Consider the following 25,972-nt stretch of genomic DNA (forward strand, 5'->3'; position numbering starts at 1 on the left):
AAAGTTTTATTCACCCATTTAGTTCAAGGCTCTCCATACTTCTTGAAGCCCTTAAGTCATCCAAGTATGCATGAAGTCATTTCTATAACCTTCTGCCAGTGAATATTTGGAGCCTGTTAGCTTGCTTCTTCTCAAGGCAGCAGATGGGAAACAAAGAATAAGCTTTCAGTACTTAAATTTACTAGAGATTCTATTTACACCTTCTTGCAATGGGAAGAAGTGAGGGCAGAGTCTCTTCTAAGAGACTCACATACGCATCTCACGCTATTATTATTTTTAAAAGTTTCTTCCTAGATTGGAGAGCTAATTTCTTTCTTCATCATCCTTCAGTTGTTTAAAGCATGCATTTTGTGCTGTATATTATAGACTTTCTGACTTTTTGCTGTCTCTGTGTGGGCTATAAAACTTTTGAAAGTCAAGAACTAAAAATTGGTTCCATCATGTATTATTATTTTTTTCTGCATTTCTGCTGGAACAACTCTACTTTGAGAGTTATAGAATTCCTTTGCCACCTCCTAATTTGAGGAGGAGATCAGTTAGAAGTGTTGTTTGTGTGCATGTTGGAGGAAGGAGGCATAGGCAGAGGTTGGGAGGAGCGACACTGGTAAGTAATTACAATGACCTTTCCGCTACACAAGTATTGATTTAGAATTTATTGCATGTCAGACTCTGCTTTGGGTATAATGAAGGAAATGAGAATATATGCTCCCTGTTGACAGGGAGCATGTAATTAGTGGAGTGTGCAAAAAAACAAAAAATGTGGAATAATTAAAGTGCAGTGCAAAAATATATAATATATAATTAAATTTTAAATTAGGCAATTCATGCCCTAGGGGTAAAATTAATGTGCATAAGACAGACTGGGTTGTGAATTTAGAGTTGGTCCTAAATGTTGGTTGAAATATATGTGAGAGGAGAAAACAGGGCATTTAAGATGAGACAAATGATGTGAGTTAAAGCACAGAAGCAGGAACAAGTACTGTAAACATGGAGGGAGCAATGAAAAGATTTGTCTTTTCAGAAAAGAGGTTGAATGCTCCCAACTGGGTGAAAATAAGTTAGGTTGAAATATTAATAACTTAACATGCAAATATTTCAAGTTGGCAGGAGAATTTATGCTTTCTGTCACAGAGAGTAGAAGATTATACAGAGGCGTGATAATTGGTTTTGTAGAGGAAAGAAATGGTGGACGCTGGGATGAACTGGAGACTCAGGGAGAATATTGATGTAGTCCAAGTGTGAGGTAAGTGCCCAGAAAAGGGTGATATGAAGTGGGAATGCAGTGAGAATGAAAAAGGGAAAGAGAAGATAAATGATGGAAAGATCTGGGAAAAACAGAACGGGATAATATACTGACACAGTAACCTAGTTTTAAACTTTGCATTGTGTTTTTCCCTTTTTCTTTTCCTAGTCAAGTAAGTATTTGGTTCTGGGATCACTGTCTAAGGGAAGGGATATGGCTGGTTGGAACCACAAAACTTGTCTTTTGTTTTAGAAATCTAAACCCCATAATGGAGGAAGGCTTTGTGAAATTGGTACAACAAAGGGAATGTGAATACAAAGGAAAGCGTCTTGGCTGGATTTCTGAAGGGAGAATTGCTTCGAGACTAGAAGAAAATAGATTAGGCTAGGAAGAGAAAGCCTGGGAGACGAGGGCATCCTACAGATCTGACTGTTCAATTCTGCTTTCTGGCAGTGTCCTTGAGAGGACAGGATTTGGTAAGATGCTATCAAGGAAACAGCAACGTGAGGCTTTTAGCAGATGGAGACTGGGAAACTTTGTGGACACACTCCTGTGCTCTAAGAATGGGCAGGAAGGTACCTCAGAAAGACCGTAATCCCATGGCCTGCGGGACTTCTCTGCTGTAACCTTTATATGAGAAGTGACGTTAGGGCTGTGTTAGTTCCCCATCTTCCCCAATTCGTAACCTTACAAAATCCTTTACTCTTCTTTAAACCTCAACAAAATGCTGCAGAATTGGGGGAACCTTCAAAAAGACTCAAGGGGAAGCTTCAGCCTGACATTCAGACTCATAATAACAATTCACTGGAGTAATGGGAAATACATTTGCATTAATTGCATATCTGAATTTGTGGCCTCCATTTATCCCTGCTCTGATCCACTTTATTCCTTGTGAATATAAATCACAACTTTGTTAGAAAAGGATTAATCCACTAAATGTTAAAATCCTTTTTGGAAAATATTTCTTGTATTTTCTTTTTAAAAAATATTTATTCTTTTGACAAATAATTATGATAAGCTCCTAGTGGGAGTCAGTCTCTAGCAATATGGAAACACATAACACACAGGTACTAGCCTCAAAAAACTAAATGAGGAGGAAAATGTAAACAATGATTCTAACATAGGCTGTTTCAGATCCACTGTGTAATAATAATCCACTGTGGAGTAGATTAGAAAAAATATATTAATAATTAATAAATAGAATTCCTGTATCCTATTATACATACCATATGTATAATTATGAATTAAATCTGGTGGTTGTATGAGAAGAGAGTAGTTTATTCACAAAAGTATAATATTACATAAGAATTTATTGGTTAACAACCTGGTTAGAATACTGTTCTTGGCTGAAGGAAGAACAGAAGGATGGGGTATATACTAAGGTAATTGTAAAAATCTTCCTAACTTTGAGGAATTTGGCATTTCATTTTGAGGGCAATGCATGCACATACATAAAACATGAGAACAAGAGAGACTGGGGAAGATCAAGTTCAGTGTTTAAATAGCATCTGTTGGGAGTTTTCTGTAGGCAGTCAGAAAATGTGGTTGGAAGGCATTGAGAATGAAAAGGGAAAGGGAAGACGAGAGGTAAATGACAAAAGGTAGGCAAATGCTGGAGATACAGCTTTATGACTTATCTACAAATAAAATGCCATTAAGGAAGTATCTGAACTACTGAGGTCTAGTCACTAAGCTCTGGGAAATGCCCACAACCAAAGCTTTGAAGGGTAGAGGGGAGGATGAAGAGCCACCTGAGAGCAGAGAGGAGTGACCAGTGACCATGTCAAGAATCAGGGTGAGAGGGCCTTATCAAACTTATAAGCTTTTGCACAGCAAAGGAAATCATGACAAGACAAAGAAACAACTTACAGAATAGGAGAATGGGAGAAAATATCTGCAAACAATATGATCAACAGAGCTTAATTTCCAGTATATACAAACAGCTCATTCAACTCAACAACAAAAAAACAAACAACCTAAATAGACATTTCTCCAAAGAAGACATACAGATGGCCAACAGATACGTGAAAAAATGCTCACCACTGCTAATTATTAGAGAAATGAAAATCAGGACTACAATGAGGTATCAATTCACTCCAGTCAGAATGGCCATGATTAAAAAGTCTACAAATAACCAATACTGGAGAGGGTGTGGAGAGAAAGGAACCCTCCTATACTATTGGTGGGAATGTAAGTTGGTGCAGCGAGTGTGGAAAGCAGTATGGAGGTTCCTCAGAAAACTAGAAATAGAATTACCATACGGTCCAGTAATCTACTCCTGGGCATATATCCAGACAAAACTGTGATTCAGAAAGATATAGCACTGCTGCATTCACACCAGTGCTCGTCAAGACATGGAAACAATGTTTGCATATTGTCTATTAACAGATGTCTATTAACAGATGAATGGATAAAAAAGATGTAGTACATATATACAATGGAATACTACTCAGCCATAAAAAAGAACAAAGCAATGCCATTTGTAACAGCATTGATATAACTAGAGATTATCATACTAATTGAAGTAAGTTAGAAAAGGAAAGACAAATACAATATGATATCCCTTCTGTGGAATCTAAAATATGACACAAAGGAACCTAAATATGAAACAGAATCAGACTCACAGGCATAGAAAACAGCCTGTGGTTGACAAGAGGGAGGGGGTTGGGGGGGATGGAGTGAGAAGTTGGGGTCAGCAGATGTAAGCTCTTATATAGAGAGTAGATAAACAACAATATCCTACCATATGGCACAGGGAATTATATCCAGTGGTGGTGGTGGGTTCAATTGTTAAGCCATGTTTGACTCTTGCCACCCCATGTACTATAGCCCACCAGGCTCCTCTGTCCCCGAGATTTCCCAGGCAGAAATACTGGAGTGGGTTGCCATTTCCTTCTCCAGGGGATCTTCCCGACCCAGGGATCTAGCTGTGTCTTCTGCATTGCAGGTGGTCTCCTGCATTGAAGGTGGATTCTTTATCCCTGAGCTACCAGGGAAGCCTGAACTATATTCAATATCCTATGATAAACCATAATGGAAAAGAATATATTATAAAAAAGGATGTATATCTCTTTGCTGTACAGCAGAAATTAAACAAGTTTGTAAATCAACTACACTTCAATTTAAAAAAAGGAAAAAAGAAAGAAAAAAAAAGAGAATCAGGGTGAGGCAGTTCATGCAAGAGGAGAGTCTCCAATCATGAGTCAAATGCACTCTGGAGCGCTTGTAAAGGATAAGAACTGCGTCAGGCCAACCTGTGACACAAGTTGGAAATTTTGCTGAGACTATGAGACAGACCCTTTCATAGTTTTAGAAGCTTGAAGTCTCACAGTTTTCTTTTCCTTCTTTCTTCCCTTTTTTTTTACCATGTTCCTTTTCCATTAGTTTTGTTTCCTCAAGACCTCGTTTTATCTTGATTTTACTTTATTTTCACCAAACTTAATTTTTTTGAATAAACAGTGCTTGCACATGGCAAAAATTAAAATCCAAAAGCTACAAAAAGTTACACAGTATGTATTGTATTTTTACACATACATATTGGCCCAGTTCTTTCCCTAACAATTATTATGGGGATTTCCCTTCTTATCATATGTGGAGAACTGCCAAGGTCTTTTTGGGCTGCACATTATTTCTTGTGTGGATATAGCATAAAATATTCTACCAGTCCTCTGCTGCTAGATGCTTTGGTTATTTCCAAATTCAATGTCTGACAAACCATGCTGCAATTACTATCTTTGTATATGATTCCTTGTGAACATGTGTGAAAATCTTTGTATAACTTTCTAGAAATGCAGTTGCTGATTTGACAGCTTGATCATTTTTATTAACATTAAGGCCTTAATTTGAAGTAGCATTTATTTTAGGTAATGTGGCAACAGGGGACATGTAGTTGCCTCTAGAATTCAGTGTTTTTCAATTTGTTAGCTGGGTGGAAATCTCTAGAGTGAATGAGACTCCTGCAGCTCAAAAGTCGTTTGAGAGAAACTGAGGTAGTGAGTCGCAAGGTGGAAATCTCATCAATGTGGCAGTGGCAGGAGTTCCAGAACTCTTATTCTGATATTAACCCCAGGATTTTAATTTTGTAAGTTTCCCGAGACATTACAGAAAGTCCTTTGTTTAAAATATTTCAAAGTCAGGAAAAGAAAACCAAGTTGTAGTTCAGAAGGTAGAGAAATTAGAAACATCTGGTAAGTTCGGTTGCAGACACCGCTTGTGCTGACATGGAGATGTAATACCCAGGCGGTTGACTCCTCCAGTCTAATTCGGGTGAATAATATTTTCTCAGCAGTCTCCTGGCCACAGAGTATCAAAAAGCAATGGGAACATGCTGTAAAGTGCCTTGATGCCCAGAACAATTACACTCTGGAAACATTCTCTTGGCTGGCTGACTGTGACCCATGACCACAGTGCAGTTCATTCCATAAACAGAATTAGTCACAGAGTATATGTGGAACAACACTCTTTGCAGGACTTTCTTGTGTTGACTTTCTCTGTGCATGACAAGATGTTGGGCCCTAATACCTTGGAATGATATTACCTTAAAATAGTAGGATGAAAAATACACAACACTTTGCTTTACTTAAGTATGCAAGTACCATTTTCTCCATATGGTTATTGACTGTGTTCTTTTCAGAGCTCTCTTATGAGTGAGGCCAGTCTAAGGGGGTCTATGCCTTTGGTTTTAATGTTTTTTTTTTACTGTCTTAATATCATTAAAAACTTGCAAATTATGGGTATCTTAAGAAATATATTAATCTTCAGTTCAGCCTTGTACTTACGTGTCTTTCCGATCCTTCTCTGACACCATGAGAGAAAATTAGTAATTTCACTTTTGTGCGATACGTATGTACCTCAAACATTACCCAGTTGATTTACATGTCATTTTGTATTTTAATTTATTTATGTAGCTGTTTCCAATTAGACCTCTACTCCTCAGGTCTATTTTATTTTGTATTCCAGAGTGCCTAGGTTCATAGTAAGTAAAGAATAAATATTTATAACATGAATGAATCAGCCAGCTAATCATAGGCCTTGAGGTACCTTGACATGAAACTCAACTTAACTACTACTAATAATTTTTCTCCTATGGGTGCAGTACTGCGTTTGGTTTCCTTAAAACTTTTTTTTTTACTAATCGATATTTCTAGGTTATTTTCTAAAGGCAAGTATAAGTTTCTGAGTATTACTCTGAAAGCATCAGTATGTAATTCTGCAGTCAGGGTAGACCGATTTTGTGATGTCATTCTCAAAGTTTCCGCTGTATGATGGAGTCTGTTTGTTCCAACCGCAAGTTAGAGTGTCTTGTTTTCTACTGTACCTGGAGATTGTAACCCAGAGAATGTCCAAAATGGTGTATCAAATTAAGGAAGCTTCAAAAATGTTTCTTACCAGGAATCTCTTCTTTGAATTATTTATAAACCATCATCATCAAAAAGTGTGTATCAAGCACTGACATCTGAGTACTATACCTGAGTACATCCTTGAGTACTATACCTGAGTACATCCCTGAGTACTATACCTGAGTACATCCCTGAGTACTTTACCAGTTAAGCTGCAATGCCTACGCAGACCCGATCGATGTAATACACAATGTCCTATTTTCACAGGACTCTTTTCAATTCTGTTATTTTATTTGTCTGTAATTCTATTTGGTTTAAAATTGAATATGACTTTTAGTTATTGTCCATTCCTTTGTCACTTTTAATTTTTACCATACAATCCTGAAAAAAGCACTTTCTTGGATACTTTTTCCCTGCCTTGCCCTTTCATGTTTACATGAACTAGCCAAGTTTCATGTCCAAACCATCCTTTCTTTCTGTGAAAATATAGATGTATTAAGGTATCACCAGATAAGACATAATGGTATTATAGCTTTTACATTGCAAGAGGGCTAGGGGATGTGATCTAAAACATAAGTGAAGGTTTTATTCACAATAGAGAATGTGGGGTTATTTTGTTAGTAACTGAGTCCAGCTATGTTGTGTGGTCTTGAGAAAATTATTTCATGTTTCTGAGTTTCCATGTCCTTAAAATATGGTGAGGGTTAGAAATAATATCTGTTGAGCATCTTGCAAAGCTGAAAGAGACTAGGCACTAAAAATGGCAGCTAATAGCAGAATCTACAGCTGCAAGAAAATGAGAGAAATAATTTTGTCTAAGCTTGGTATATATGTGACATGCACACTGCCCTTCCACATTTGTCTTGCTTACTGCAGACCCTGCTAGTTGGTCAGCAGCTTTTTCATTGCGTCTGGATGCAGCTTTGGGATTACTTAAAAGCAGCCATTGCCAGTTAACCAAAGCAGGAAAATGAGTTGAAATCCACTTTCCATCTCTCAGGTAGCCCAGGCCTTTAGTATTATGGAAGAGAAGACTGAGGCTCAGATAGACTATGGGATTTCCTCATGGTGACACGTTTAGTGAGTGGTCAGAACCCACATTGGAAGTCAGAACTCTTAATTCAGTTCTTCCTTGCTGCAAGGCCTTTTCATTCATCTTCTTTTATAATAACCAGGGATTCGGTATCAGTTGCCATCTTTTTTCTTGAGCAAATAAATTGACCCATGATTTTCATATTTATTAGTTTATGCAAATACGCCCCACTGACCACTTTACACTGGAGATTATATGTAATTTTTAAAAGCCATGCTGTTTGATTCAAACCTTCTGTGCTATGGGCTTTCAGAAAAGAAAAAGCCTGAGGGTCAGCAGATGTTGAAGGAAGTATAATTAATGTAAACAATTAGATAATTAAGAAGAGATTTCCAAAGCAAGAGTAACTTCAAACATTTTCCACATACTCTCCTTTGATCATTTAACCTTTTTTTTTTTTCCTGGTATGGATATTATGCTGTAAATTTTGTGTTGGAGTCCACTGAAGCCGGCAACAGTTAATCCGTCCTTTTACTGCGGACATGCTCATGCTTGCTGACAGCTACAAAATTAATTTGGATTTACTTAGCTAAAGGAAAAACAGGACGAGAAAAGACAATATGAAGTCTCTTTTTCTCATCACTTATGCCTCCACCCCCACTGTTTTTTGTTTGTTTTAGTTACTTTTCCAAATATTCTCTCATTTTTCCCATGTTCTGTGTTCACTTAAGAAAGCTTCTGATAGCACAGATGACAAACAGGAGTTCCAGAAGTGCTGACTCATCACAGCAGAAGTCCAGTGGTTTGGCAGGAGACTTCCCTTCAAAATGTTGAGACTGGCCATTTTCAAAGTAAGTCCACAGCAGCAGATGTCACTGTTGGTCTATTTTAACTTTGGGGTGCTTGACAAACAGTGTTTGCACATGAGCACATGAGCCCAGTAATCCCAAATTTTAGTTACCATGGTCTCGTGGGACACTTCGTGCTTGTTTTCAGCACCAGTATAAGGGCCAATTTCTTACCCTTGGAACCTAACATAATTACACAGAACTTTTTTTTTTGAGATATAGTGTCGATTAAACTTTTAATGTTATGATTATGGTATTTATACCACTGCCACTTTCCTTTTTTAATAGAGATCTTTTCCACAATGTCTAAATTTTCTTTGTTTCTTCCCTCTTTCTGCATGTCATTCCTTAAGCATGGGAGAGCTTTTACTTTTCTGCTCAAACATGCTTGTCTGTTCATGTATAAATCTCCACAGTCTTATATTCTCTAAGATACTTTCTTCAACATTAATATTCATGCTGTTAACTACAGTGCAATCGACATTCACTTTTCTGAGTAAAGAAGTTGTGTCAGTTGTTTACCCACTGTCTCTGTGTCCTTTTTGACTCTGTTCTGTGATGCTAGGGCTATGACTCTGCAAACTTCATTCCTCAGATTTCTTTGCTGGATTCTTGACGGCATTAGGCTGGGACTTTGAAGGTTTTGGAGGTGAGTAGCAGGAAAGGAGGTAAGACTTTCTGTTTTTGAATTTGAACCATTCTTCTTGGCCTCTGTTCCAAAATGGCACTTTTCCTGAGCATCAGCTAGTGGCCACAGCTTGGAAGTGACTCCAACCTCCAGTTCCTTGTGGCTCTTCCAGAGCTAGTCTCACTGTATTCCCTCTGAGGAATTAGCAGCAGCTAGACCAAGCCCCTTCCTTAAAGCATCAAATCTGGGGACTTGTTCTAGTTCTTAGGTTCTGGTTTTCCCCTCGTTTCCCTTTTCGGTCCCCTAATCTCAGGCATTGTAGCTGCCTCCTGGGTTACCTCAGTGTTACCTTTTTGCTTAGTCTGTCCTGTAACACATGTGAAGACAATTCTTTCCATTAAATCCCTTCTGCTGAAATCCCTTCTGTGTGGTTTTTTGACAAACATTTGATGCTTTTGAACTGTGGTGTTGGAGAAGACTCTTGAGAGTCCCTTGGACTGCAAGGAGATCCAACCAGTCCATCCTAAAGGAGATCAGGCCTGGATGCTCATAGGAAGGACTGATTTTGAAGCTGAAACTCCAGTACTTTGGCCACCTGATGCGAAGAGCTGACTCATTTGAAAAGACCCTGATGCTGGGAAAGATTGAAGGCGCGAGGAGAAGGGGACGACAGATGGTTCGATGGCATCACCGACTCAATGGACATGGGTTTGGGTAAACTCTGGGAGTTGGTGATGGACAGGGAGGCCTGGCGTGCTGCGGTTCATGGTGTCGCAAAGGGTTGGACACGAGTGAGCGACTGAACTGAACTGATATCTATATATACATATATATGTAATATATATGTCATATATATCCTTTGCCTCCCGGGTGGCTCAGACAATAAAGAATCTGCCTGCAATGCTGAAGACCTGGCTTCGATCCCTGGATCGGGAAGATCACCTGGAGAAGGGAATGGCTATCCACCCCAGTATTCTGGCCTGGAGAAGTCCATGAACAGAGGAGCCTGGAAGGCTATAGTCCATGGGGTTGCAGAGTCACATGTATATCACATGCATCATCACATATATATCACACATATCATATATATAACATACATATCACATGTATCACATGTACCATCACAAACATATCACATGTTAAAGGATATATATCACATGTATTTTCACTATGTGGTATGAAACATGCCATGTAAAATGTATGACACCTCCACAATCGAAAGCAAAAGTGGGTGTTAACATTGATAGTAATATCTTCTTGAAAAAATATTTAATTGTTGCTAATGGAGTTCTAATTAGGTTTTATCCTAGTTCATACTCCATTTTACAGAAAGCACATCAAGACCAGGAGAGATGAAGAGACTTGCTCCAGGTCATACAAGTGAGTGGTTAGAAACCTGGAGCAGAACCACATCTAATTTTCTTTCTTTTTCCTCAAGCTGACTTAGTTGCTTGTGACTTTACATGTATTCAGTGCAAAGGTTTGTTCCCTTTTGGCCAGAAATGAGCATAAATAAAGTAATTAATCTAGGATTTCTTTAATAATTATATTAACATACTGAGAACTTTCATTTGGAAGGGACGCGTTGGAGAACTTGTTGCCTTCTGATGAAAGTCAATTACTTCTTTATACTGCACATTTATTCATTCATTTATGTTCTGTCAATTAGCTTATGATATATGTATTAACTTTTAATATATAACAATGTGAGGTAATGACATGTGTCAGTGTGTTAGTATCACTTTTGACTGTCTTAGACCTATTCCCGGAGAGAGAGAAAAGAATCATAGACTGTTGAAGACATCCAGATTACCTAATTCAGTGGTTCGCAAACCATTGTATATACCTTAGAACCATTTGGGAACTTGAAAATGCCTATGTCAGCACCCACTCAGAGCAGTGGCATTGGAATCTCTGGGCATTGATACCAATGCTCACTGCAGACTAATCATATTGTAATCTCTGTGGGTGAATTATCCAGGATTGAGGGCCATTTGAGCAGATGTTGGCAAATATTTTCTGTAAAGGACTGGATTGTAAATATTTTTGGCTTTGGTAGTATCTATAATATATTTTGGAGAAGGAAATGGCAACCCACTCCAGTGTTCTTGCCTGGAAAATCCCAGGGACAGAGGAGCCTGGTGGGCTTCCGTCTATGGGGTCGCACAGAGTTGGACACGACTAATGTGACTTAGCAGCAGCAGCATAATATATTTGGCCTTATGAACTCTGTCACAGCTACTTGACTGTGCCATTTTAGCACGCAAGTAGCCACAGATAAACAAATGAACATGCCTGTGTTCAAATAAAACTTTATTTATGGACACAAATTTGAAGTCATACCTTCCTGACCCCTGATCTCAAATAATTTCCCATTTTTTAAAAAAAGAATTCAGCTTTTTTGAGGTGTAAGTGACATTTAAAATGGTAAGATATTTAAAGTGTACATTGTGGTGATTTGGCACACATTTACGTTGTGAAAGGATTCCCCCATCTATGTAATTAACGAGCACAACTGTCACCTCACCAATTTACCTTTTTATGAGGACATTTAGGTTCTACTCTGTCAGCAAAGTTTAATTATACAATACCGTGTAATCAACCCTAGTCACCGTGTTGCATGTTATGTCCTCAGAGCTTATGCATTTTTTAGCTGAAAGTTTATACTGTTTGACCAATCACTCTCTATATCCTCCACCCCCTAGCTTCTGGTGACTGTTTTTGAATTCTCTGTTTCTATGAGTTTGACTTTTTATGTTTCAAGATTCCACATATAAGTGTACCATGCAGTATTTGTCTTTCCAGTGCCCTTAAGTTACCTACAGTTACATAGTTGCAAATGGCAGGATTCCCTTTTTCATGGCAGAATAATATTCCACTCCATGTGTGTGTATCTGTCTGTCTGTTTCATATCTTCTTCTTTCTTTGCTCCTCCATTGATGCATACTCAAGTTGTTCCATCTTGGCTGTTGTGGATATTGCTGCAGTGGACATGGGAGTGCAGATATATCTTTGATATCTGTTCATTTCCTTTGGAAATCTCTACTTTTTGACTTACTCTTCCAATTTTTAAATGTTAGAAACTAACTGCAAAAAGTCTAAAATACTGTGTAAGTCAAACTGAACATGTGTTTGGTCTGGACCCCGTTTACCATATCTCTGCAGAGTCTGACCCGCAGAAGAATCAAGGGAGAGATGTGTGTGGAACCTGGGAAAGGAACCACATTTTCAAAGAGACTGTGTGTGAGGGAAATGCCATCTGTAAATGAGGGATGGAGAGTTGATCTTGAGAGTAGAGTGGTGATGAGTCGCTTAAGGAGTCAAGGGAGATCAGGCCTTCCTCTATTACCATACCTACTATATGAAGGAATAGCTTTTATTTGGATAATGCTAAAGTGTTTTATAATATTATGGCTTTTCTCATGTCCATATCTTTATAGTTATTGTCAGGAAACAAACCTACAAGAACCATATACAGATGATGAAAATTATTAAAGACCAGGTGGCTTATTGTTTGGGACATGGGAGGGAGGGAAAGACAAGAATGTGGGAGCTGGTTGGGAGTAGGAAATAGGCCTTGGAGGTGAAGATACTGATCTGTAAATGGACTGAAGTAGACTTAGATGAGTATGGGGAGAAAATACCTCATGAGTGATATTCAATACTTAGAACAGAAAGGGAGAACTGGGGCTAGACAAAAGTGGAGAACAGCCAGGAATCAAGTCCTGGTGGGCTGGGAGGTGACTTGGCAGTTTTGGTCAAAGTAGAAGCCAAGGTGAGATACTGAACTGGGTGGCCAAGATCAGAGCCAGAACTATTGAATACAGAGCCAGGGATCTGGAGGCAGTTTGGAAGGATCTGCAAGGCGGACTATGCCAGGAATATATACCCCCTAGTATGGGCGTTTTCAAATGGGAAAACTGTTGAGTTCATAATACATATTATGTAACATAGTAATTCTTAATTGGATATCCTTTAAGTTAATGTTGAATTAGGAGTTAAACAAATTTAAAATCTGGAATTTTGTTTTAAAAAATGAAAACATCCAAACATACCATCTTTCCAACAAATGTTTTTTAAACAGATCTTTCAGCCAAGTTGCCTAAGAACAACAGTTGACTAGAACTGCACGTCTTCAAACTGTCTACTGCAGAATGGAAACAGGAACCTCTGGGAATATCTATGAGTCATAAAATGTTGTAAGGAAGTTTCCAAAGACCTTTTTTTCCTTTTTTTTTTGCTAAAATGGAGAGTTCTAATCTCAAATTGGCAGGCTTTCCTGGCGGCAATGTACATTGTTTACTTTGATTGCTTCTCAGCTGTGCTGCATGACCTTAGTTCATCAAGTTTTTGATATATTGTAGCAGAAGAGTTGCATAATATGACAAGATTGTAACTCCTTCTTTTTTTCTACTCTCTTAAAACAGATAAAAATCAGGATCCATATCTATGCTTCCTCTGTGAGGATGTTTAATTCAATTGTCTTTGAAGAAAGTAGTTCACATTACTCCCACAATTTTGAAAGCTTATAGTACTGGTAATTGGAGACATATGCTTTCATTTCATTATAAAAAGGATGTAAAAAGCACTTCATAATGTTGCCAGAAAGGAGTATTTCTGTGCGCGTGTGTGCATGTGTGTACTGAGGTTATTTGCTGCTAAGTCACTTCCGTCGTGTCCGACTCTGTGCGACCCCATAGATGGCAGCCCACCAGGCTCCTCCGTCCCTGGGATTCTCCAGGCAAGAACACTGGAGTGGGTTGCCATTTCCTTCTCCAATGCATGAAAGTGAAGAATGAAAATGAAGTCGCTCAGTGGTGTCCAACTCTTAGCGACCCCATGGACTGCAGCCTACCAGGCTCCTCTGCCCATGGGATTTTCCAGGCAAGAGTACTGGAGTGGGTCGCCATTGCCTTATTTAATCTAGTTTAAATATTGCAGTTTGAATTTGGCAAAATGCAAGTACAAATACATATCATATAAACATAGTTATCAAAGTTAAGAATGAACCAAAAAATAGGCCACGGAAAAAGAGTACCTAATCCTTAGTCCACAAATTCAAAATTCTTCTGAATCTAAATTCTTTGATATTTTATGGAGTCTGAGTAATTTGTAAAATTGATATATTGCTTAGATATGTTTTCTGTTTTTAGTTCTTAAAATAGAGTTATACTTCATTTAATGTGAACATTTTAAGTTTACAGTTAAAAAGGTTTTCAACTCTGTGTAGTCACCACCCAAATCAATATAAAACATTTCCATCACTCACGAAGCTTCCTTGTGCCCCTTTCTAGGCTTTTTTCCTACCCTCCTCCATATACCAGAAAGAACAATTAGTTTTGCATGTTCCTGGACTTCATATAAGTTAAATCTTATAGTATATACTCTTTTGGGTTTGGTTTCTTTGACCCAATGTGTTTTAAAGATTTATCCATATTGTTCCATGTATCAATATCCTTTTTCGATTAGAGTTATCGAGATCAGGCCTGGGATTTCTTTGGAAGGAATGATGCTAAAGCTGAAACTCCAGTACTTTGGCCACCTCATGCAAAGAGTTGAGTCATTGGAAAAGACTCTGATGCTGGGAGGGATTGGGGGCAGGAGGAAAAGGGGACGGCAGAGGATGAGGTGGCTGATGGCATCACCGACTTGATGGACGTGAGTTTGAGTGAACTCTGGGAGTTGGTGATGGACAGGGAGGCCTGGTGTGCTGTGATTCATGGGGTCGCAAAGAGTTGGACATGACTGAGTGACTGAACTGAACTGAACTGATCTTTATAATCTATAAGTCTTTTGTTAGATAAATATTTTCTGAACATTTTCTTCTAGTTTCTGTATTGTCTCTTTCCTTATTGGTTTCTTTTATTGACTAAGAAATTATTCACATAGCATCAAATTTAGAATAAATCCCATATCCATTATCATTTACTCCCCATTTCCTCCTTCTCCTCCAGGCCCTGGCAACTGCTGATATATTTTTTGTCTCTATGGATTTGCCTGTTCTAGACAGAGGACACATATGAAATCATACAATCTGTGGCCTCTTGTGTGTGGCTTCTATTTATCAGTCGATGGATATTGTGTTGTCTCTACATTTTTTGGCTGTTAAGAATAATATTGCCATGAGTATCCATGTATCAGTTTTTATGTAAAGATATATTTTCAGTTCTCCTGAGTATATTCCTACTACAGACTGATTCGTGTTCCCCCAACATTCGTATGTTGAAATCCTAATCTCTAATATGATGGCATTTAGAAATGGGGCCTCTGGGAGGTGATTGGCTCATGAGGGTGGAGCCTTTCTTATGAGGGATCAATGCCCTTAAAAAGAGACAAGAGCATTTGCTTCCTACCTTTCCTTCAGGTCACAAGAGGATACAGAACAAAAGTGGCCGTCTCCCCGCCAGAAAGCAGGTTCTCCTCAGACACCGGATCTGCTGGTGCCTTGATCCTGGACTTCCCGGCTTGCAGAGCTGTAAAAAATAATGTTTATTGTTTAAGCCAACCAATCTATGGTGTTTTTGTTATATTAGCCTGAACTAAGATAATTACTTAGAATTGAATTACGAGCAATTCCGTACGGTAACTGTCTGTTGAACTTTTTGAGGAAGTGACAAACTTTCCCACACCAACTATACTATTTTCCGTTTTCACCAACAATGTGTGAGGGTTCTAATTTCTCCATACCCTTGCAAACCATTGCTATTGACCGTTTTTTAAAATTAGAGTTACTACTATGGCTTTGATTTGCATTTTTCTAATGACTAATAAGCACCTATTCATGTGCTTATTAACCACTTCTGTATCCTCTTTGGAGGAATATCCATCCAGATCTTTTGCTTATTGAAAAGTTTTTTTTTTTTTAATTGTTGTGCTATGAGAATTTTCTTTATATATTCTGGATACCAGACCCTTGTTAGACACATGGTTTGCAAATATTTTCCCCCATGTTTTGGACTGTAGTTTTACTTTCTTTATAGTGCCCTTTGAGGCACAAAAGTTTTAGTTTTGATAAAGCCTTTGTTGTTGTTCAGTCACTAGCTCATGTGTGACTCTTTGTGACCCCATGGACTCAACATGCCAGACTTGCCTGTCTTTCACTCTCTCCCGGAGCTTGCTCAAATTCATGTCCATCCAACCGTCTCATCCTCTGTTGCCCACTTCTCATTCTGCCCTCAATCTTTCCCAGCATCAGGGTCTTTTCTAACGAGTCAGCTTTCGCATCAGGTGGTCAAAAGATTAGAGCTTCAGCTTCAGCATCAGTCCTTCCAATGAATAGTCAGAACTGATTTCCTTTAGGTGACTGGTTTGATCTCCCTACAGTCCAAAGGACTCTCAAGAGTCTTCTCCAACACCACAGTTTGAAAGCATCAATTCTTTGGTGCCTAGCCTTCTATATGATACAACTCTCACATCTGTACATGACTACTGGAAAAACCATAGCTTTGACTATATGGACATTCTTGGCACAGAGATGTCTCTGCTTTTTAATATGCTGCCCAGGTTGGTCATAGCTTTTCTTCCAAGGAGCAAGCATCTTTTAATTTCATGGCTGCAGTAACTGTCTGCAGTAATTTTGGAGCCCAAGAAATTAAAATCTGCCACCATTGCCATTTTTTCCCCATCTATTTGCCATGAAGTGATGGGATTGGATGCCATTATCTTAGTTTTTTGAATGTTGAGTTTTAAGCTTTTCCACTCTCTTTTTTCACCTTCATCAAGAGACTCTTTAGATGCTCTTCACTTTATGCCATAAGAGTAGAATCATCTGCATATGTGAGGTTGTTGATATTTCTGTCACAATCTTGAGTCTAACGTGTGCGTCATCCAGCCTGGCATTTCCCATTATGTACTCTGCATTTAAGTTAAATAAGCAGGGTGACAATATACAGTTTTTATGTACTCCTTTCCCAGTTTTGAACCAGTCCATTGTTCCATGTCCGGTTCTAGCTGTTGCTTCTTGACCCACATATAGGCTTCTCAGGAGGCAGGGAAGGTGGTTTGGTATTCCCATCTCTTTCAGAACTTTTCACAGTTTTTTTTGTGATCCACACAATCAAAGGCTTTAGTGTAGTCAATGAAGCAGAAGTAGGTGTTTTTCTGGAATTCCCTTGCTTTTTCTATGATCCAACAGATATTGGCAATTTGATCTCTGGTTCCTCTGCTTTTGTCAACCCAACTTGTAGATCTGGAAGTTCTTGGTTCATGTACTGTTGAAGCCTAGCTTGAAGGATTTGAGCATTACCTTGCTAGCATGTGAAATGAGCATAATTGTGTGGTAGTTTGAACGTTCTTTGGCTTTGGCCTTATTTGGGATTGGAATGAAAACTGGTCTTTTCCAGTCTGTGGGCACTGCTGAGTTTTCCAAATTTGCTGGCATATTGAGTATAGCACTTTAACAGCATCATCTTTTAGGATTTGAAATAGCTCAGGTGGAATTCCATCACCTCCACTAGCTTTGTTCATAGAGATGCTTCCTAAGGCCCATTTGACTTCATACTCCAAGATGTCTGGCTCTGGATGAGAGGCCATACCAGTGTGGTTATCCTGGTCATTAAGACCTTTTTTGTACAGTTCTTTGGTGTATTCTTGTCACCTCTTCTTAATCTCTTCTGCTTCTGTTAGGTAGGTCCTTGCCATTTTCTGTCCTTTATTGTGCCCATCTTTGCAAGAAATGTTCTCTTGGTTTCTCTAATTTTCTTGAAGAGACTTCTAGTCTTTCCCATTCTATTGTTTTCCTCTATTTCTTTGCACTGTTCACTTAAAAAGGCTTTTTATCTCTCCTCGCTATTCTTTGGAAGTCTGAATTCAGTTGGGTATATATTTTTCTTTCTCCTTACCTTTTGCTTCTCTTTTTTCTTAGCTATTTGCAAGTCCTCCTTAGACAATCAGTTTGCATTCCTGCATTTCTTTACCTTTGGAATGGTTTTGATCACAGTCTCCTGTACAATGTTATGAATCTCTGTCCATAGTTCTTCAGGCACTCTATCAGATCCAACCCCTTGAATCTATTTGATAAAGCTTAGTTTTCTTTTGGTTGCTTGTATTTTAGATTTTATGTCTAATTAACCATTGCCTAATCCAAAATCACAAAGGTTTACATCTAGAGTTTCATAGTTTTATCTTATCTCTTAAATCTAGGTCATTGATCAGTTTTGAATTATTTTTTATACATGGTATGAGGCACAATTGCAGTTTGATTCTTTTGCATGTAGTTATCCAGTTCTCCCAGTACCATTTATTGAATAGATTCTTTTCTTTCCTCATTGAATTGTCTTGGTCCCCTTGTTGGAAATCAATTGCTTATGAGCGATTACAATAATTTGAGCAATAAATGCAATAAATATGAGCAATATGTGTTTATTTCTGGACTCTGAATTTCATTCCAGTGATATGTATGTCCATCTGTATGCCAGTGCCATGCAGTTTTGATTACTTTGAAAGTGAAAGTGAAAGTTGCTCAGTCGTGTCTGACTCTTTCCCACCCCATGGACTATACCCCATGGAATTCTCCAGGCCAGAATACTGGAGTCGAGTAGCCTTTCCCTTCTCCAGGGGATCTTCCCAACCCAGGGATCGAACCCAGGTCTCCAGCATTGCGGGCGGATTCTTTACCAGCTGAGCCACAAGGGAAGACCAAGTATACTGGAGTGGGTAGCCTATCCCTTCTGCAGCGGATCTTCCTGACCCAGGAATTGAACTGGGGTCTCCTGTATTGCAGGCAGATTCTTTACCAGCTGAGCTATGAGGGAAACCCCTTTGATTACTTTAGCTTTGTGGTATTGGTTTCTTTTGCTAGACCTTTTCAATTTAATGAATCTTTAACTTTGGATGATTATGATGAAACAGATAAAATTTTAATTTTTCCTTTTCTTTTATGGTTAATATGTTTTGGGTAAGTAATATTTGTCTCCCTAAGGTCATGAATATGTTCTCTTACTTTTTCTTCTAGAAGTTTTGTGCTCTACATTTTATAGCTAGATCAATGGTCAGTAATGAGTTAATTTTTTACATATAGTGTGAAGTAAATGTAAAGACTTATTTATTTTTCCATGTGCATGTAACATTGTTGTAGTACAGTTAATTGAATAGACTATAATTTCCTCCATTACATTATCTTGAGACCTTTTTTGTAACCCAGTTGACCATATGTGTGTGTTCTATTTATGAACTCTATTCTGTTCCATTGATAGATACATCTGTCTTCATGTGAATACTACATGATATTTGTAGCCTTGAAATCAGATAATGCAAGATGTTAATTTTGTTTTCTTCTCTTTTAACATTTTTTTTGTTTCTTCTAGGTCCTTTGTCTTTGCATACACATTTTAAAAATTCCTTGTCATTTTCTACAAAATCATCTACTGAATAATTAACTGAAATTTCACTAAATCTGTCCATCAATTTGATGATAAAGAGAATCTATTAATACAAATTTCTCTCCTTGTTTTATGAACATAGTATGTCTTCACATTTATTTAGATCTTTAATTTTAGGAATAGTTTTTATTTTTTAGTGTAAAGATCTTGTGTGTTTTTTTTAGATTTAGTCTCAGGTATGTGATAGTTTTGATGCTATTGTGAATGGTATTGTTTTAAAATAATATTTTCTAATTATTTGCTTATAGTATTTAAATATTATTAATTTTTGTATACCAATTTTATATTCTGAGACTTTGCTAATTCATCTGTTAGTCCTTGTAAACTTTTGGAGGATCTCTAGGGTTTTATTCATATACCACAATGTTATCTGTAAATGCTGGTTGGTTTTACTTTCTTTCTACTCTGGCTATTTTGTCTTTTTGCACTAAAGACTTCCAGTTTTGTACTGTAAAGAAGTGGTGAGGCTAGTTATCTTTACTATAATCCCAGTTGTAGGGTGACACCTTTCAGTGTTTCACTGTTATGAAAAATGTTAATTCTTTTCATAACTGTCTTTTATCAAATTTGGTGAATTCCTATCTATTCCTAATTCACTGAGAATTTTAAATTTCAAATTAGTGTTAAAATTTTTTTGATTATTTTGAATCTTTTGAGATGAGTGCCATTCTTTTTGAATTTATCCAAATTAGGTAGGGTTCTCCAAAAATAGAATGTATATATATAAATATAGACAGATATACAGACAGACAGATAGATAGGTATAGAGAGATTACAAAGAATTGACTCACATGATTATGGAGGCTGAGAATCTTACAATATGCCATCTGCAATTTGGATATCCAAGAAAACTAATGGTGTAATTCTAGTCCTAGTTCAAAGGCCTGAGAATCAGGAGAGGCTATGGTGTAAATTGCAGTCTGAGGGCAGGAGAAGATGAATGTTCAAGCAGTCAGGCAGAGAAAGAATGAATTCTGTCTTCTTTTTTCTCTTCTATTCAAGCTCTCAAGGATGAGAAAATAGAAAGAGAAATTAAGGAAGCATTCCATTCACCATTGCAATGAAAAGAATAAAATACTTAGGAATATATCTACCTAAAGAAACTAAAGACCTATATATAGAAAACTATAAAACACTGATGAAAGAAATCAAAGAGGACACTAATAGATGGAGAAATATACCATCTTCATGGATTGGAAGAATCAATATAGTGAAAATGAGTATACTACCCAAAGCAATCTATAGATTCAATGCAATCCCTATCAAGCCATCAATGATATTCTTCACAGAGCTAGAACAAATAATTTCACAATTTGTATGGAAATACAAAAAACCCAATCTTGAGAAAGAAGAATGGAACTGGAGGAATCAACTTACCTGACTTCAGGCTCTACTACAAAGCCACAGTCATCAAGACAGTATGGTACTGGCACAAAGACAGAAATACAGATCAATGGAACAAAATAGAAAGCCCATATATAAACCCACGCACCTATGGACACCTTATCTTTGACAAAGTAGGCAAGAATATACAGTGGAGAAAAGACAATCTCTTTAACAAATGGTGCTGGGGAAACTGGTCAACCACCTGTAAAAGAATGAAACTAGAACACTTTCTAACACCATACACAAAAATAAACTCAAAATGGATTAAAGATCTAAACATAAGACCAGACACTATAAAACTCTTACAGGAGAACAGACAAAACACTCTCCAGCATACATCACAGCAGGATCCTCTATGACCCACCTCCCAGAATATTGGAAATAAAAGCAAAAATAAACAAATGGGACCTAATTAAAATTAAAAGCTTCGGCACAACAAAAGAAACTATAAGCAAGGTGAAAAGACAGCCTTCAGAATGGGAGAAAATAATAGCAAATGAAGCAACTGACAAACAACTAATCTCAAAAATATGCAAGCAACTCCTGCAGCCCAATTCTAGAAAAATAAATGACCCAATCAAAAAATGGGCCAAAGAACTAAACATTTCTCCTAAGAAGACATACAGATGGCTAACAAACACATGAAAAGATGCTCAACATCACTCATTATCAGAGAAATGCAAATCAAAACCACAATGAGGTACCATTTCAGGCCAGTCAGAATGGCTGTGATCCAAAAGTCTACAAGCAATAAATGCTGGAGAGGGTGTGGAGAAAAGAGAACCCTCTTACACTGTTGGTGGGAATGCAAACTAGTACAGCCACTATGGAGAACAGTGTGGAGATTCCTTAAAAAACTGGAAATAGAACTGCTTTATGACCCAGCAATCCCACTGCTGGGCATACATACCAAAGAAACCAGAATTGAAAGAGACACGTGTACCCCAATGTTCATTCCAGCACTTTTTATAATAGCCAGAACATGGAAGCAACCTAGATGTCCATCAGCAAACGAATGGATAAGAAAGCTGTGGTTTATATACACAATGGAGTATTACTCAGCCCTTAAAAAGAATACATTTGAATCAGTTCTGATGAGATGGATGAAACTAGAGCCTTTTAAACAGAATGAAGTAAGCCAGAAAGAAAAACACCAATACAGTATACTAACGCATATATATGGAATTTAGAAAGATGGTAATGACAACCCTGTATGCGAGATAGCAAAAGAGACACAGATGTATAGAACAGTCTTTTGGACTCTGGGAGAGGGAGGGGGGATGATTTGGGAGAATGGCATTAAAACATGTGTAATATCACATAAGAAACGAATCGCCAGTCCAGGTTCGATGCAGGATACAGGAAGCTTGGGGCTGGTGCACTGGGATAACCCAGAGGGATGGTATGGGGAGGGAGGTGGGAGGAGGGTTCAGGATGGAGAACACATGTACACCCATGGTGGATGCATGTTGATGTATGGCAAAACAAATACAATATTGTAAAGTCAAAAAAAATTAACCATTACAATTTCTTTCATTTATTTCAGAAAATTCTTAACCATTATTATTTAAAATAAATATTTCCTATTTTTTTCTCCCCTCTTTTTCTGGGACTTCAAGTGAGTGAGTGTACATCTCTCAGTCATGTCTGACTCTTTGCGACCCCATGGATTATATAGTCCATGGAATTCTCTAGGCCAGAATACTGGAGTGGATAGCTATTCCCTTCTCCAGAGGATTTTCCCAACCCAAGGATCGAACCCAGGTCTCCTGCATTGAAGGCAGATTCTTTACCAGCTGAGCTACCAGGGAATCCCTCTGGGACTTCAAACTACACATATTGTATAATATGTGCTGTTAGTCCATATTTTGCTTGCTCTCTTTAGGTTTTAAACATTCTCTTTTCTCTTTTTGCTCAGTTGGTTCATTTTTCCTGTACTTAAGTTCACTGATTCTTTCTCTGTTCTATACATCCTGCTGTTATGGTCATCACATGACTTCTTCATTTCTGATTTTGTATTTTTCAGTTCTGTAATTTTCATTTGATTCTTTTACACTTTCCATATTTTTGTGCAAATTACCTACATTTTCTCACAAATTGGCCCTAAATCCCTTAATATATTTGTTATATTATTTAAACATTCTTGTATGGTTCTGACATCTGTGTCTTCTGAAAGCTGATTTCTACTGACCGTTTTTCTTTAATTCCGATTCACATATTCCTGTTTTATACATGTCTCGAAGTATGTATGCCAGTATTGGTGAACTCTTAATTTCTGCTTGTGTGAGTTCTTTATTTCTCTTTTAATTATAAATGATAATCTTGCTAAGTAGAATATCCTAGGTTTCAGATTTTTCTCTTTTAGCATCCTAAGTATATCATGCCACTTCCTTTTGCAGTTTCTGCAAAAAATTCAGCTGATAGCCTTATGGGGGTTCCCTTGTCTATGACTCTGTTTTTCTCTTGATGATTTTATAATTCTCTCTTTAACTTTTGCCTTATTAGTTAGGATATTTCTTAGTGTGGGTCTGTTTGGGTTCATCTTTTTTGGGATCCTCTGTGCTTCCTGTATCTTGATCTCTGTTTCTTTCTTTGGGTTTGGGTCATTTTCAGCCATAATTTAATTAAGTATGTTTTTGGCCCCTGTCTCTCTCTCTTCTCCTTCTGAGACTCCTAAAATGTGAATTTTGGTATGCTTGATGGTATCCCAAAAGTCCCTTTCATTTTTTAAAATTTGTTTTTATTTTTGCTGTTCTGATTGTATGATATCCACTTTTCTATTTTCCAGATCACTTATACGTTCTTCTGTGTCACCTAGTCTGCTGTTTATTCCTTCTACTGTGTGTTTCATTGTTATTTTTCTTCAGTTCTGATGATTCTTTTAAAATATTTTCTAGTTCTTTTTTAAGCTTTTCACAGTGTTTTTAGGCTTTATTTAGCCCTCTCCTGAAGCAAAGATTCAGCAAAATAAGTATGTATGTAGAATGTTTTATTTTGTAGTTCTTTACAGATTTTAGGAATTTTCTATTTTAACTTGATGAATTAATTAAATTTCTGGTGAAATTTCTGTGTTCTGAGTTACTCAAACAGTGAAGCCAAACTTAGGAGCTGTTTAACTATGGTATTAACTATTTCTTTTGTCATATACTTTAATAAGGTTATAGTGCATAAAATTTTGGCAATGACCTTGTATAGATATATAAATCAAATGTAATTCACTTCACTTTAAGAAATAGTGAAGATGATTAACCATTTTTTCCTTGAAAATGTAAACAAATATATAGAAGCTTAATAACTTCAAATATAAAATTATACAGATTCTTACTTCTTAAATATTTAATGATTTTGATTCTAGGAGATAATACATTATTTTGCTGGGTTTAAACTGGTTCAATGAGCTTGGTAGGGCATCAGAAAGGTATATTTTGAGCATGTTATTGTTCCATGTAATTTGCAGTATTGCATTTATATTTTTATTTATTCCATAAGCATTTTATGTTCCAGACATTGACATAGATGTGCTCACAGATCATCTTTTTAAATCCTTACAAAAAGTTCTTCGAGGTGGTATACACATGCCTGTTTTGCTGGAGAGAAAACAGAGTCAGAAGCTATGACTTCTTCAAAGTCATATTTCTAGTCTTTGGAACAGCATTAGACTGAAAACCCCATGTGTGACACCATAATCCATGCCTATTTCAATAATGAATACCACTTTGCATGTTCTGGAACCATCTAGGCCTTCTACTACTAACCCTGTTAGCACTTAGTTCTCAAATGCACCCCATCTGCAGGCTGTACCCTATGGCTCTTGAGGACATGTCTACATTTCCTTCCTGAGGAGGGTTATCACTTCATTCTTTGGGATTCTTCTCCTCCCAAGACTGGCTGAAGAGTGGGATGGTTTCGCTCTTCTTCATTTCTTGCTGCCTCAAGCACGGAGTTATTTTTATTTCTCCAAGTTAGCTGACAAATGTGGAATCTTTTAATTAATTTGTTTTTGCCTCTAGATATGTAGAGAAAATAAAGAAAATCTGGGAACACTCAAGGTTTCCTAATTTCAAGAAGTCTCTGTGTAGTCTCAGGTTTGTGTAGCTCTGACTTTCTTCTGAGAATGTAGATAGTAGATAAAAAAAAATGCAGCCACAAAAGGAAAGACAGAAACACACAGAAAGATATTTCCACACAACTCTGCATGCAGGGATAAAAGACACAATATAAAGAAGTATAATATATAACATACCAAGGGATATGTATTTTCAGTCAGGAGACAGTGTTATTATTAAAGCATCAGAATCTTGACCTTCCTTGGCTGTAGTATCTATATATACTGAAAGGGGTTGCGTCACTTGGAGATTTATGCATACTATGGGAAGATTTGATGTGCAAGGTTGGTACTATAGTTTATCATGAGAACTGTTGTCAACATATCCTTATTTACAATGAACTATAAAGGCCATAGGGGGCATCCTTGTCTGAGTCTCTGGTTCCATCTTGCTTCTGAAATTAGTCCTTAAAAATTATGGGTGTTGCTTTTTTTCTTTTTCCCAGGTTTTATGTGGTCTCATCTATATTAAGAAAGATCTTTATTTAGGGCCACTTTTTATTAAGTTTGTGTTTAAGCAGGCACTTCAACATAATATGGAAACACCATGACTTACTTTGGAATTGAAACAAACTGATTATACCAGAAGGCATTTGCTGTCTTTCAAAACACATGTTATTTGTCAGTGGCAATGATGCCTTCCCTGTAACATGTAGGTATTGTCGAACATTTATCAAAGACCCATCATATTTAATAGCTTAAAAGACTTATATTGTGAAATTTGTGGAATATACTCTTAAAATATTGAAATATGTGTGTTCCCCAAGTTATTGGCAGGATGTTGATATCAAGTTTTGGTAGGTCTTCCATGGAAGTTACATAGAATTGAGCCATGTAGCAACATGGGTTCATGGGTTTAGGGTGTAGAGATTTCCTAAACTAGATGATGTCTCCAGTGGACAAAAGTGCAGAATGATTTTAAGTGATTACCTCCAAATACTCTAGACCTCAGTGAATTAATGAGGTTTCTGAATTATTCTCTTTGGAAGCCAATAGAATTGCAGTCTGAAA

At 37.4% G+C, this 25,972-nt stretch overlaps 1 long non-coding RNA gene across 3 annotated transcripts in view; it reads left to right on the top strand.

The window, feature by feature from the left end:
• Nucleotides 1–24,899, top strand: part of LOC133257351 (uncharacterized) — a 100,535-nt gene extending 75,636 nt beyond the window's left edge. For 2 of the 3 annotated variants that reach the window (XR_009739513.1, XR_009739515.1), the window contains 3 exons: nt 8,347–8,466; nt 9,059–19,551; nt 20,473–24,899. This is a non-coding gene — a long non-coding RNA (uncharacterized LOC133257351). The remainder of the gene's footprint in view (nt 1–8,346; nt 8,467–9,058; nt 19,552–20,472) is intronic. The other variant, XR_009739514.1, reaches the window with a different exon arrangement.
• The last annotated feature ends 1,073 nt before the right edge of the window (nt 24,900–25,972 follow it).

This window comes from Bos javanicus, chromosome 2 (assembly GCF_032452875.1).
Source record: "Bos javanicus breed banteng chromosome 2, ARS-OSU_banteng_1.0, whole genome shotgun sequence".
NCBI lineage: Eukaryota > Metazoa > Chordata > Mammalia > Artiodactyla > Bovidae > Bos > Bos javanicus.